At 42.5% G+C, this 15,328-nt stretch overlaps 1 pseudogene; it reads right to left on the bottom strand.

Annotated features, from left to right (window-relative positions):
* Window positions 1–2,723: 2,723 nt before the first annotated feature.
* Window positions 2,724–3,053, bottom strand: LOC128070584 (histone H2A-Bbd type 2/3-like; annotated as a pseudogene).
* Between the last annotated feature and the right edge of the window lie 12,275 nt (window positions 3,054–15,328).

The following is a 15,328-nucleotide window of genomic DNA, read 5'->3' as shown; positions in this document are numbered from 1 at the left end:
GAGTGCCTGATGAACTATGGATGGAGGTTCCTAACATTGTACAGGAGACAGGGATCAAGACCATCCCCATGGAAAAGAAATGCAAAAAAGCAAAATGGCTGTCTGGGGAGGCGTTACAAATAGCTGTGAAAAGAAGAGAGGTGAAAAGCAAGGGAGAAAAGGAAAGATATAAGCATCTGAATGCAGAGTTCCAAAGAATAGCAAGGAGAGATAAGAAAGCCTTCCTCAGGGATCAATGCAAAGAAATAGAGGAAAACAATAGAATGGGAAAGACTAGAGATCTCTTCAAGAAAATTAGAGATACCAAAGGAACATTTCATGCAAAGATGGGCTTGATAAAGGACAGAAATGGTATGGACCTAACAGAAGCAGAATATATTAAGAAGAGATGGCAAGAATACACAGAAGAGCTGTACAGAAAAGATCTTCATGACCAAGATAATCACGATGGTCTGATCACTCACCTAGAGCCAGATATCCTGGAATGTGAAGTCAAGTGGGCCTTAGAAAGCATCACCACAAACAAAGCTAGTGGAGGTGATGAAATTCCAGCTGAGATAGTTCAAATCCTAAAAAATGAAAGTGCTGCACTCAATATGCAAGAAAATTTGGAAAACTCAGCAGTGGCCACAGGACTGGAAAAGGTCAGTTTTCATTCCAATCCCAAAGAAAGGTAATGCCAAAGAATGCTCAAACTACTGCACAATTGCACTCATCTCACATGCTAGTAAAGTAATGCTCAAAATTCTCCAAGCCAGGCTTCAGCAGTACATGAACTGTGAACTTCCAAATGTTCAAGCTGGTTTTAGAAAAGCAGAAGAACCAGAGATCAAATTGCCAACATCCACTGGCTCATGAAAAAAGCAAGAGAGTTCCAGAAAAACATCTATTTCTGCTTTATTGACTATGCCAAAGCCTTTGACTGTGTGGATCACAATAAACTGGAAAATTCTGAAAGAGATGGGAATACCAGACCACCTGACCCCTCCTGAGAAAACTATGTGCAGGTCAGGAAGCAATAGTTAGAAGTGGACATGGAACAACAGACTGGTTCCAAATAGGAAAAGCAGTATGTCAAGGCTGTATATTGTCACTCTCTTATTTAACTTCTATGCAGAGTACATCATGAGAAACTTTGGGCTGGAAGAAGCATAAGCTGGAATCAAGATTGCCGGGAGAAATATCAATAACCTCAGATATGCAGATGACACCACCCTTATGGCAGAAAGTGAAGAGGAACTAAAAAGCCTCTTGATGAAAGTGAAAGAGGAGAGTGAAAAAGTTGGCTTAAAGCTCAACATTCAGAACTACCCTACTATTTAGTAAATTCTTATTTTAGCACAACTATACTTTTATATAGGCTTCCCTGGTGGCTCAGTGGTAAAGAATCCCCCTGCCAATGCAAGAGAAACAGGTTCAATCCGTGGGTGGGGAAGGAAATGACAACCTGTTCCAGTATTCTAGCCTGGGAAATTTAATGGACAGAGAAGACTGGCAGGCTACAGTCCATGGGGTTGCAAAGAGACATGACTGAGCAAATAACAGCATGTTTTTTCATATTTTAAAAGTATCTTTTATGTTGTATATTATATATGTATCTCATATATGTTTCTAATTCTTCTAACCATTATTCTGAAATGGTGGGCAGATATTTTGTTCTCATTATTTAGAATGAAGAAATAAAAGGTCAGTAAAAGGCTAGTACCCTATCAGGGAAGCAGCAATAGGTATAAAGTTTCTTACTAATCAAATCCAATCTACCTAAGGCATAAAGAAAGAGCATTAATTTTAAAACGTGGGTCTCACACATGTTTACTACTCCAGCTTTCTAGGCTAAAGGTCCATTTCCACGGTGATATGCAAATTAAGTCGCCAGAGGCGGAGCCTGGCCCCGCAAACGTCACATATGCGAATTGAGGGCAGAGTCATGGCCTGCCGTTGCTAGGTGACTTTTTTTATGTAGGTTGCCAAGCAGGGCATCTCCTGGCATCTCTAAAGGAATGTGACTAAAAAGTTAACTCAACCCCACATGACCCTGATTCTGACTTTCCATACGTGCTGCTTGTGTCCCACCCACCCCAGTCCCCAACCCACCACAGTCTTACAGTCTAGGCCCCTGCCCCCATGGGAATTCATGTCAAGCACACTGTCCACTCACCCCTGCATCCCGTGCCATGGCTTTGTCCGTCACCTTGCCATCTTTACCCTATTACAATACCGCCCTCACGGTCCTGAGCGTCACCACCAGGACCCGGTCCCTCTGCAGACTTGGCCTGGCTCCCACTTGCTCAGAGCCAATGGGGGAGCCTTCCGTTCCCTCACCTCCCCCGAGACCCCACTCCACCCCCACCTCTGCTGCAGCCAGCCTCTCCCACCCAAGGCCACACCATGCACTATCACCATGAGCGACTTTTCCTCTCTGCCTGCCATCCCCGACTCCGCCCACCATCCCCGACTCCGCCCACACCGGCAACACTCCCCCTCTGCTCCAACCAGACCCCCGACCTCCATCCCTCAAACAAAACGTGTCCCACCACCACCTTCCAGACCAAGTGACTGAAGCACACAAGGATGTCTTGAAACACTTTATTGATTTGACATTACTGGGCCCAAGGCACCGGTCTATGCAATTGGTCGGTGAGCAGGACTGGCACCGGGCAGCCAGAGGAGGCCTGTCCGGGGGCCAGGGAATGGCCACTAGGGACCCAGGTGTAGTTGGGCAGCTAGTGTGGACCCAGGGCCACCAGGGAGATGGTTGTCATCCCAAAAAAGCTGCTGAGCAGAGCATTGTTGTGTATCGCCATGTCTACCAACTTGGGGATGATGTGCTTCTGACCGTTATTCTGGGCCTCATTGCCTGCCAGCTCCAGGACCTTGGGCGTCAGGTCCTGAATGATCGCTGCTAGGAAGACTGGTGCAGACGAGCTCAGGCGTTAGGCGTAGCAGCCTTTGCGCAGGAGATGCTCCATGTGGCTCACAGAGAAGGACAGCTCAGCTCAGGCGGTGCGGGAGCGGATACCAGACGACCTCTGACGGCACCTTTTCTCCGGCATGCTGGCTGTTGAGCCCACTTTCTCCAAGGCCTTGCTCTTCTTTGCGGTGGGAAGAGGTGAGGTGGGATAAGGTGCAGTGAGATAAGATACAGTGAGATGAGATACGGTGAGATGAACCAGTTGGTTCCAACCTCTCAAGACAACTGCTACTCTCAGATCTCTACTCTGTATCACCGCTGGCCGGCACTTCATTGGTCGGGACGCATGCTCTGTGACACGTAGACCCTGTGAGGTCATTCCTTTCTCGTGCTCCCCACCCTTCCCCCAACCCCCACAGGGCTGGGCCTGCAAAGAAATGACGCTGGCAGAATCCTGCTCACCCTGCCCACTGGACCCTTTCTTTGTCGAAACCCTCCTTTTCCACTGCATGGGACCTTTGTACAGAAAAGGCAGCAGACCGCCCAGTGGCACCAAGTATACACTGGTGGTGCTGGGCCACCATCATGACTGTATCTAGTTCCAAAATGTTGGCACCACTGCAGAGATAAACCCCTGTACCTGGCCAGGCAATCATTCCCCACTGCCCCCTCCTGCAATTTCCCCTACCCTACCCCACCCCATAGTCCTCAGGCAACCACTCATCAGCTTCCTGTCCACAGCCCTTTGCCTATTCTGGAGACTTCCTAGAGATAGAGGCATACAATAAATATGTGGCCTTCTGCCACTGAGCATAGGGTTCATGCACATATGAATGAATCAGTACTTCTTTCCTTTTCCTGGTTGAATAGTATTCCACTGCCTGGCTAGACTACACATGTTTTGTATCCACTAGGCAGTGGATGGACATTTGGGTGACTTCTCCTTTGCCCATACTGGGAATAGCGCTGTGATGGACATTCCTGTACAGGTTTCTGTTTTCCACTCTTTGGGATTTATGTCCATGAATAGATTTATGGGTTTATTTCCATACTGTTAATTCTATTTCACTGATCTATGTGTCTATCCTTATGCTAGTACCACACAGTTTTGTTAACTGTAGCTTTGGAGTAAGTTTTGAAATCCAGAAGTAGGTGTCCATCATGCCTCGGTACACTTTACTGAAATATATACTGTTAGTCTGTTTCCCTGCCTTCCTGAAAGGGACCTAGAGTTTTTTAGTCAGTTTGATTTTGAATTAGGAGAATACCTTTTGGTGACTATTGGACACTGGCTCTGATCTCACACTAATTCCAAGATGCCCAAGGGTCACTATGGTCCATCAGTCATAGTAGGAGCTTATGGAGGTCAAGGGATCAGTGAAATTTCAGCTCAGGCTCATCTCCATTGGGGTCAGTGTGTACCCAAACCAATCCCATGCTTATCTACACAGTTCTGGAATGCAAAATTAAGATAGACATATTCAGCAACTGGCAGACTCCACAACAGACCTGCAGAGTGAGGGTTATTTTGGTAGGGATGGCCAAATGAAAGCAATTAGAATTGCCTCTATCTAGAAATATAGTAAACCAAAAGCTTTGCACATACCTGAGTGGATTTCAGAGATTTGCAGCACCATCAAGGACTACAAACATGCAGGAGTGACAATTTACTCCATACTCCCATTAAAGTAGCCTATTTGGCCTGTGCAGAAAACAGATGGTCTTGGAGAATGACAGTGTATTTTCATTAGCTTGACCAGGTGGTGATTTCAATTTCAGGTGCTGTACCAATGTAGTTTCATTGCTTGAGCAAGTTGACATCCCCAGTGCTGCTTGCCCCCTTCATGGATCACAGCCTTGTTGTGGTGAAGGTGCTTGCATAACTCAGTGAAGCTATGAGCCATGCCATGCAGGGCCACTGAAGACAGATGGATCTTAGTGGAGAGTTCTGACAAACTGTGGTCCACTGGAGGAGGAAAATGGCAACACACTCTCGTATTCTTGCCTCTAGAACTCCATGGGCAATAGGAAAAGGTAAAAAGATATGACGCCAGAAAATGAGTTCCCCAGGTTGGAATTTGTCCAATATGTTACTGGTGAAGAGTGGAGGGCAATGACTAATAGTTACAGAAAGAATGAAGTGGCTGGGCTAAAGCAGAAACGATGCTCACTTGTGGGTGTGTCTGGTGGTGAAAGTTATGTCTGAACTGTAAAGGACAATATTGCATAGGAACCAGGAAAGTTAGGTCCTTGAATCAAGGTAAACTGGACATGATCAAGCAGGAGATGGCAAGAGTGAACATCGACATCTTAGGAATCAATGAACAAAGTGAATAATGGGAATGGGCCAATTTAATTCAGATGACCATTATATCTACTACTGTGGGCAGGAATCCCTTAGAAGAAATGGAGTAACCACCATAGTCAACAAAAGAGTCTGAAATGTAGTACTTGGGTGCAATCTCAAAAATGACAAAATGATTTCAGTTTGTTCCCAAGGCAAACCATTCAATATCACAGTAATCCAAGTTTATGCTCCAACCACTGATGCTGAAGAAGCTGAAGTTGACTGGTTCTCTGAAGATCTACAACATCTTCTAGAACTAACACCAAAAAATTATGTCCTTTTCATCATAGGGGATTGGAATGCAAAAGTAGGAAGTCAAGAGCCACCCAGAATAACAGGCAAATTTGACCTTGGAGTACAAGATGAGGCAGGGAAAAGGCTAAGAGAGTTTTGTCAAGAGAACATACTGGTCATAGCAAACACCCTCTTCCAACAACACAAGAGATGACTCTACACACAGACATCATCAGATGGTCAATACCAAAATCAAATTGATTGTATTTTTTGAAGGCAAAGATGCAAAAGCTCTATATAGTCAGCAAAAACAAGACCTGGAGCTGACAGGGCTCAGATCAGGAGTTTCTTATTGCAAAATTCAGGCATAAATTGAAGAATGTAGTGAAAACCAATAGGCCATTCAGGTATAACCTAAATCAAATCCCTTATGATTATACAGTGGAGGTGACAAGTAGAATCAAGGGATTAGATGTGGTAGACAGAGTGCCTGAATAACTATGGATAGATGTTCATAACATTGTACAGTAGGCATTGACCAAAACTATCTTCCCAAAATAGAAATGCAAGAAGGCAAAGTGATTGTCTTTGGAGGTTTTACAAGGCAAAGGAGGTTTACCAACAGCTGAGAAAAGAAGAGAAGCAAAAGGAAAAGGAGAAAGGGAAAGATATGCCCAACTGAATGCAGAGTTCCAGAGAATAGCAAGGAGAGATAAAGAAGACTTATTAAATGAACAATGCAAATAAATAGAGGAAAGCAACAGATTGTGTGGATCACAGCAAACTGTGGAAACTTATTAAAGAAATGAGAATACCAGACCGCCTTACCTGTCTCCTGAGAAACCTGTATGCAGGTCAAGAAGCAACAGTTAGAAAACAAAAAGAAACTGAAGAGCCTCCTGATGAGGGTGAAAGATGAGAGTGAAAAAGCTAGCTTAAAACTCAACATTCAAAAAACTGAGATCATGGCATCTGGTCCCATCACGTCATGGCAAAGAGAAGGGGGAAAAGTGGAAACAGTGACAGATTTCCTCTTTGGGGGCTCCAAAATCACTGTGGATGGTGACAGGAGTCATGAAATTTAAAGATGTTTGTTCTTTGGAAGAAAAGCTGTGACAAACCTAGACAGTGTGTTGAAAAGCAGAGAAATTACTCTGCTGACCAAGGTCCATATAGTCAAGGCTATGGTCTTTCCAGTGGTCACATACAATTGTGAGATCTGGACCGTAAATTCAGCAGCACACCAAAGAATTGATGCCTTTGAACTGTGGTGCTGGAGACAACTCCTGAAAGTCCTCTGGACAGCAAGGAGATCAAACCGGTCAATCTTAAGGGAAATCAACCATGAATACTTGTTGGAAGGATTGATGCTGAAACTGAAGCCCCAGTATTTTGGTCATTTGATGGGAACAGCCGACTCAGTGGAAAAGTCCTTGATGCTGGAAAAGATTGAGGGCAGAAGGAGAAGAGGGTATCAGAGGATGAGGTGACTGGATGGCATCACCAATGCAAGGGACATGAACTTGGGAAAACTTCAGGAGATGGTGAGGGACAGGGAGGCTTGGGTGCGCTGCAGTCCACGGGGTTGCAAAGAGTGAGACAAGACTGGGAAGAGGGAACAACAACAATGGTAATTCTATGTTTCTCTTATTGAGTAATCACCCACCTCACTGATTTCCACAGTGGTCTTCCATTTTTGCAATCCCAACAGTATGTGAGGGTCCCAATTTCTCTGCATCTTCTCCAAAACGTATGATTTTTGTTTGTTTTACTTGTAATAACCATCATAGTGGGTGTGAAGTGGTATCTCATGGAGATTTTTATTTGCATTTCTCTAATGGCTAAAGATGTTGAGCATCTTTTCTTGTACTTCTTGGACATTTGCACATCTGCTTTGGAGGAATGTCTATTCAAGTCCTTTGCCTGTTGTTTAATTAGGTTGCTTGTCTTTTTGCTGTTGACTGTTAAGTGTTCTTTATGCATTCTGGAAAATAGACCCTTAGCAGATACATGATTTGTAAATGTTTCTCCCATCCTGTGGGTTGTCCTTTCAATTTCTTGTATTTTAAAGTCAGACAGAAAGGAGAAATATCTATGGCATCCCTTATATGTGGGAGTGAAAAAGAAATGACACAAATGAACTTACAAAACAGAAAGAGACTCACAGACTTAGAAAATGAACTTATGGTTACCGAGGGGAAGGGATAGTTAGGGACTTTGGGAACGTCATCTACTTACTGCTATATTGAAAATGGATAACCGACAAGGACCTACTGTATAGCACAGGGAACTCTGCTCAATGTTATGTGGCAGCCTGGATAGGAGGGGAGTTTGGTGGAGAATGGATACATGTATATATATGGCTGAGTCCCTTCTGTATTCTGGGAAACTACCTGAAACTACCACACCATTGTTCATTGGCTATACTTCAATATAAATTAAAAAGTTTTAAGTTTGGGTAAAATTTTTTTTTAAGATTTTTCTATTTTTCATATCCTCTCCTGATTTTCCCTCCTTTTTTTTCAGTTTTTCTGTATCTACATTGTCAGAACCTATAAAGGCATTACATACTACACACTATCTACTTTATAACCATAATTTAGCCTTGATTCTTAATCATATTTTTTTCCTTCTTTCTTTTCAATTGGAGGATAATTGCTTTACAATGTTGTGTTGATGTCTGCCATACATCAACATGAATCAGTCATAGGTACACATATATCCTCTCCCTCTTGATCCTTCCTCCCTCCTCCCACTCCACCCCATCCCTCTAGGTTGTCACAGAGCACCAGATCTGAGCTCCCTGTGTCATACAGTAAATTTCCACTGGCTATCTGTTTCACATGTGGTAATGTATATGTTTCCATGCTACTCTCTCAATTCGCCCCACCCTCTCTTTCCCCCGCCATGTCCTCAAGTCTGTTCTCTATGTCTGTGTCTCCATTTGTTGTTATTCAGTCGCTCAGTCGTGTCTGACTCTTTGTAACACCATGGAATACAGCATGCCAGGCTTCCCTATCCTTCACCATCTCCCGAAGTTTTTTCAAACTCATGTCCATAGAGTTGGTGATGCCGTTCAACCATCTCATCCTCTATCGTCCCCTGCTCCTCCTGCCTTCAAGCTTTCCCAGCATCAGGGTCTTTTCCAATGAGTCGGCTCTTTGCATCAGGTGGCCAAAGTATTGGAGCTTCAGCTTCAGCATCAGTCCTTCCAGTGAATATGCAGGGTCAATTTCCTTTAGGATTGACTGGTTTGATCTCCTTGTAGTCCAAGGGACTCTCAAGTCTTCTCCAATACCACACTTCAAAGGCATCAGTTCTTCAGCACTCAGCCTTTTTTATTGTCCAGCTCTCACATCCATGCATTACTACTGGAAAAACCATAGGTTTGACTAGACGGACCTTTGTTGGCAAAGTAATCTCTCTGCTTTTTAATACACTGTCTGTTGTAGCTTTTCATCCAAGGAGCAAGCATCTTTTAATTTCATGGCTGCAGTCCCTGTCCACAGTGATTTTGGAGCCCAAGAAAATAAAGTCTGTCACTGTTTCCATTCTTTCCCCATCTATTTGCCATGAAGTGATGGGACCGCATGCCATGATCTTAGTTTTTTGAATGAAAAAAAGGAGATCCTCTGTCACTGTGGCAGGCCACTGCCAACTCATGCCTCTGCAGGAGACCCTCAAACACTCAAGGGCAGGTCTGGCTCAGTCTCTTGTGAGGGTCACTGCTCCTTTCCCTTGGTCCTGGTGCGTCTCCATCAATGCCCTGCAAATAGGCTTATCAGTACCATCTTTCTAGATTCCATGCGTGCTAAGTCATGTCTGACTCTTGCGGCCCCACGGACTGTGGCCCACAAGGCTCCTCTGTCCATGGAATTTCCCAGGCAAGAATCCTGGAATGGGTTGCCATTTCCTTCTCTGTATATCCTTATTAACCACAGATTTAAAAAGATGCTGTCAGTTTAGGTTATATTTACAGGAGTAGAATATCCAAAATGAGGGATATGATAATCTTACTGTCTTCCGTCCTTTCATGATGATGCCTGGAATTCTTTACTCAGTTTTGGGTGCCAGAATTCATGAAGACATAAATAAACCAGCATACACTTAGATAAGCAACTAGGATGGGTGGGGAAAGCAAAACTGTATCATATAAAGAGTCTTTGAAAAAACTGATCAGAGTGGCTTAGAGAACAGAAAACTGAAAGGACTATAATCTCCACTCTTTAACATGTGAGTGAACAATACATTAATTAACCACTTTACTTTTGGGAGACATAATTAGGTTGATTATATAAGGAAGAACATTCAAGCAGAGTTCTCTGAAGATGAAATTAGTATATGTTATTTCTTTTGAGAAACTATTCTTGACAACTCTGTTCCTAAATTTCGGTTTTTCCTTTCCTCTGTAGTACTAATACCATGTATTTTCCACTACCATACATAACCCTTTCCATACTGCATAGTAATGGCCAGCTCTGTGAAGACAGAGACTTTAGCAGCCTTAGTAATGTGTCTAATTATTAAAACTTGGCACACAGTAGGCACTCAATAAATGGGTGGACAAATGAGGGTAAGGCATACCAGAACATAGAGGGTACATATGCAAAAGCAAAGGTAAGTAGATTGAAATAAGCATGGCACATGCATGCCAGGAGATTAAGCAGGGAGGGCATGTTGTATGAAGTGAGGAGAACTGCCTGATAGTAGTCAACAGTGTATATATATATATGTGTGTGTAAAATCAAGCTTCCCAGGTGGCTGAGTCATAAAGAATCCACCCTCAATGCAGGAGGCACAGGAGACAAGGGTTCAGTCCCTGGGTTGGGAAGATCCCCTGGAGAAGGAAAGGGCAACCCACTCCAGTATTCTTGTCTGAGAAATCCCATGGACAGAAAAATCTGGAGGGCTTCAGTCCTCCGGGTTGCAAAGAGTCAGAGATGACTGAGCGGCTGAGCATGCATACATACTCAAAGCTGCTAAGGCAGAGTGGAATCAGATTACAAAATATCTTGAATGCCAGAGTGAAGAACTTCAACGTAATGAATAAGGCACCAAGAAATCATGTGAACAAACACTTTTAAATCTCTGCTTTAGACCCATAAATATCTGTTTTCTACATACTGATCCTCATGAAAATTAAGGACCATTTATTAGTAAGTTGATCTTAGGTGAATTTTTTTTTTTTTTTTTTACCAACCGTTTTTTAGGTATAATTTAGAATTCACCAATTGTAAGCAGATAGTTCTATGAGTTGTGACAAATGAACATAGACATGCAAATACCACTACAATCAAAATAAATAGCATTTCTTTCACCCCCAAAAGGTCCCTCATTCTGCTTTGCAGAAATCTTGTACTTCCGACCCTTGTCCCTGGCAACCACTGATTTATTCTCCATTACTTCAGTTCAGTTCAGTCAGTTCAGTCACTCAGTCATGTCCGACTGTTTGCAACCCCACGAATCGCAGCATGCCAGGCCTCCCTGTCCATCACCATCTCCCGGAGTTCACTCAGACTCACGTCCATCGAGTCCGTGATGCCATCCAGCTATCTCATCCTGGGTCGTCCCCTTCTCCTCCTGCCCCTAATCTCTCCCAGCATCAGAGTCTTTTCCAATGAGTCAACTCTTCGCATGAGGTGTCCAAAGTACTGGAGCTTCAGCTTTAGCATCATTCCTTCCAAAGAAATCCCAGGGCTGATCTCCTTGCAGTCCAAGGGACCCTCAAGAGTCTTCTCCAACACCACAGTTCAAAAGCATCAATTCTTCGGCGCTCAGCCTTCTTCACAGTCCAACTCTCACATCCATACATGACCACTGGAAAAACCATAGCCTTGACTAGATGGACCTTAGTCGGCAAAGTAATGTCTCTGCTTTTGAATATATCTAGGTTGGTCATAACTTTTCTTCCAAGGAGTAAGCGTCTTTTAATTTCATGGCTGCAATCACCATCTGCAGTGATTTTGGAGCCCAAAAAAAGAAAGTCTGACACTGTTTCCACTGTTTCCCCATCTACTTCCCATGAAGTGATGGGACCAGATGCCATGATCTTCGTTTTCTGAATGTTGAGCTTTAAGCCAACTTTTTCACTCTCCTCTTTTACTTTCATCAAGAGGCTTTTTAGCTCCTCTTCTCCATTACTATAGTTTGCCTTTTCTAGAATGCCATATAAATGGAATCATACAATATACAGCCTTTTAGGTCTGGCTTCTTTCACTTAGCATAATATGTCTTCAAGATTCATCTATGTTTGCTAGAAATATCAACAACCTCAGATATGCAGATGAAACCACCCTAATGGCAGAAAGTGAAGAGGAACTAAAGAGCCTCCTGATGAAGGTGAAAGAGGAGAGTGAAAAAGCTGGCTTAAAACTCAACATTCAAAGAATGAAGATCATGGTATCTGGTCCCATCACTTTATGGCAAATGGATGGGGAAAAATGGAAACAGTGACAGATTTTATTTTCTTGGGCTCCAAAATAACTATGCACGGTGACTGAAGCCGTGAAATTAAAAGACGTTTGCTCCTTCGAAGAAAAGCTATGACAAACCTAGACAGCGTATTAAAAAGCAGAGATAACACTTTGCCGACAAAGATCTGTATACTCAAAGCTATGGTTTTTCCAGTAGTCATGTATGGATGTGAGAGTTGGACCATAAAGAAGGCTGAGCACCGAAAAATTGATGTTTTGATGCTGGAGAAGACTCTTGAGAGTCCCTTGGACAGCAAGGAGATCAAACCAGTCAATCCTAAGGAAAAGCAACCCTGAATATTCACTGGAAGGACTGATGATGTAGCTGAACCTCCAATACTTTGTCCACCTGGTACAAACAGCCAACTCATTGAAATAGACCTGATGCTAGGAAAGACTGAGGGCAGGGGGAGAGGGGATGACAGGGGATGAGTTGGTTGGATGGCATCACCAACTTAATGGACATAAGCTTGAGTAAACTGTGGGAGACAGTGCAGGACAGTGAAGTCTGGCATGCTACGGTCCATGGAGTCACAAAGAGTCAGACACAACTTAGTGACTGGAAAACAACAACAACAAATATTTGCTACATCTATCAATAGTCTGTTCCCTTTTCTTGCTGAGTAGCATTCTGTAATTCATATGTAGTGCAATTTATTTATCCACTCACCAGTTGATGGGTATTTGGAATGTTTATAGTTTGAGGCTACTATAAATAAATTTGCTGTGACCATTCAAATAGCAATGGTGATATGCCTGTTGAGCCCTTCAACTCAGACCAAAGGCTCCTAGCAAGAGTTGAATAGCCCTGGAAGTGACGATTGGACTAAGAATCCATCAGGACTTACATTTATCTCTCCCTCCCCCTGATCTAATTCATCAGTATTATTATAGTGAAAGTGAAGTCGCTTAGTCGTGTCCGACTCTTAGCGACCCCATGGACCGCAGCCCACCAGGCTCCTCTGTCCATGGGATTTACCAGGCAAGAGTACTGGAGTGGGCTGCCATTGCTTTCTCCAAGTATTATTATAAGGGTATTGTTATTGATGACTCCAAGTTGAAACACATTGATTTCTCACTTCTCTTCTGAAGACTTTTGTGCATACAGATATATTGTAACCACTCAAATATTTGCATCTTCTCTCTCTCCCTTCTGTTTTGTCTATTTTCCCTCTATTTCTGTGCCTCTTTGCCCTTTTCTTCCTCTTTTCTCATTTTCCATCTCTTCCTATCTTTTCTATCTGTCCCTTTCCTTATTATCTTCTACCTTTTGTTTCCCTTCCATTTCCTCTCTCTTTCCCTGTCATCTTCTAACATAGCAATTTATATTTACAAAATGTTTAAACCAAGGAAGTAGCCAATTTGCATGAGCTGTTACACACCATAAGCATTTTGTGCACTGTCAATTCATTTTATTTACTTGTTTTAACTATGAGGATATGAAGCACTCAGTCCCATTCCTATTACGTGAGATCACATCAGTCAATTACACCTAATTTCCTATAGTGATTCTGAGAATTTCAGCTGGATAGAGCTTTTATGTTTTGCTTTAAAGTACGCAGTTGTTGATTCCTATGCCGCATACCAACGCCAACCCTTCCTGCCCCCCCATTAAAACTCCTATGTTTTGACAAATTGGAGTCATTAGTATTTCAGCCCTCTGAAATAGGTTTAATCATTCAGGCGGTGATGTTCTATGTTCAAACTTTTGTATTAACAAACTCTCTCTTTTCTTCTTCTTGTTAAATAAGAACCTGATATTTAAGCATCCTAGATTAGTGTTACAAGAGCACTTTCAGCCCACCCATGAGGATCTGTGCTCAGATTCTCATGTCCAATGCCAGAAAGCATTAAGGAGAATAAAGAAGTTCATTTTATAGCTTTATTAGAATTGCTCCTTTTGTACCTAGGCCTTTTTAGTCTACAAGACTTTGGCTTAAGAATCTGTGCTAGTTAACTCAGATTCTCTTTCCTTTCCCAGGGTCATGAAGGCTTTTCTAAAAATGAAATGTGGAGGAGGTGGGGCTTACTGTGGTCCAGTCCTGCTAGCTATGAGTGGGGAAGCACAAGAGTAAGGGGGAAGTGAAAAGGGGTTGCAGAGAAGCGTGGTGTCTAGGATATGCAGGGAAATTATACACGTGTCATAGAACCAAACTGGAACATCATCAACTTGGGATACAGCTTTAGGGAGGAAGTATAAGTGAACGAAAGTGGAAGGAGAGACAAGGGACCAAAGAGAGGGAGGAAGAGTGTTAGGAGGAGACAATGTCGAAGGAGGATTCAAAAACAACTACCTTCTGTTCCTCCTCATTTCTAGGCTAAGGTAGCCCTGGCCTATTCAGCATTCCCTCTTCTGCATTTCAGATTTCAGCATCTTCCTCTTGCCCTTTTAGATGCATTTTAGTTTGTGGCTGCTATCCAAATGTTGTTCCCATCCTGCTATTTTCACTGAACATTTCAAGTACAGGTCTGCCAAGCACAGAGCTGGGCTGTGCTATCACTCCCTTCTTTCTGACTCTATCTTTCTATTAATGCAGATAAAGATGAATTTAGTTTTTGGTGCAACCACAACACACAACTGAATAATATTGAGCTTACAGTCCCTGAAAACCCCTCAGTCTTTTTTATGTGTGTTGCTCCTTAGCCACATCTCATCCTTTGCTTGTACATCCGGGGGGTTTTGGATTCAAATGCAGAATTGCACATTCATGTTTGTGAATATTTAAGAATCATTTTTGAAGCGTGTACTATTAAGCTCATTTCAGAGTTATTTTGAAAATAACTCTCATCAATTCTGCAGTCAAGTAAATGTCCTATTTTGTTTTGTTTTCATTCTGGCAATTAATTTTCAGAATGAAAGCATGTGTAATTAGACATTCAAGGGCATTTAAATTTTCAAAATTCATCTTTTAAATGTAAATGTTCTCAAATTTAACCTGTTGATAAATAACAGATTTAAATTCATTTTGCTGTCTGTTTCAGCCTAAGGTGGAAAAAAAGTGGTATATGCCTAGTCTGTCCCCAGCCTCCTAAAGTGGTGCAATGCTGCAAAAACAGCCACAGTCCCTCATTGCTGGGCAATGGACAGTGTCACAAATCAAACTCCCTTCATTTTTGCATCTACTTGTCTAGCTTAATGTTGAGACAGTCACAAACAAAGTATTTGTTATATAAATGTGATTGTTAACATATTTCAGGAATATTTTAGATCTTACTTTGTGTTTATGTGTACTTAATGTGTTTTTAACCTTGGAAGAGATGCAAATTATTTACAGCCAAAATTTAAATTACATTAAAAGAACTCAATACAACCTTATTACCTTGTGATAAACATGACTTTTAGAAAAGCCTCCCTGTTTATAT

This window comes from Budorcas taxicolor, chromosome X, assembly GCF_023091745.1.
Source record: "Budorcas taxicolor isolate Tak-1 chromosome X, Takin1.1, whole genome shotgun sequence".
In the NCBI taxonomy this organism is placed as follows: Eukaryota; Metazoa; Chordata; class Mammalia; order Artiodactyla; family Bovidae; genus Budorcas; species Budorcas taxicolor.
This window is presented reverse-complemented; position numbering and strand designations above follow the sequence as displayed.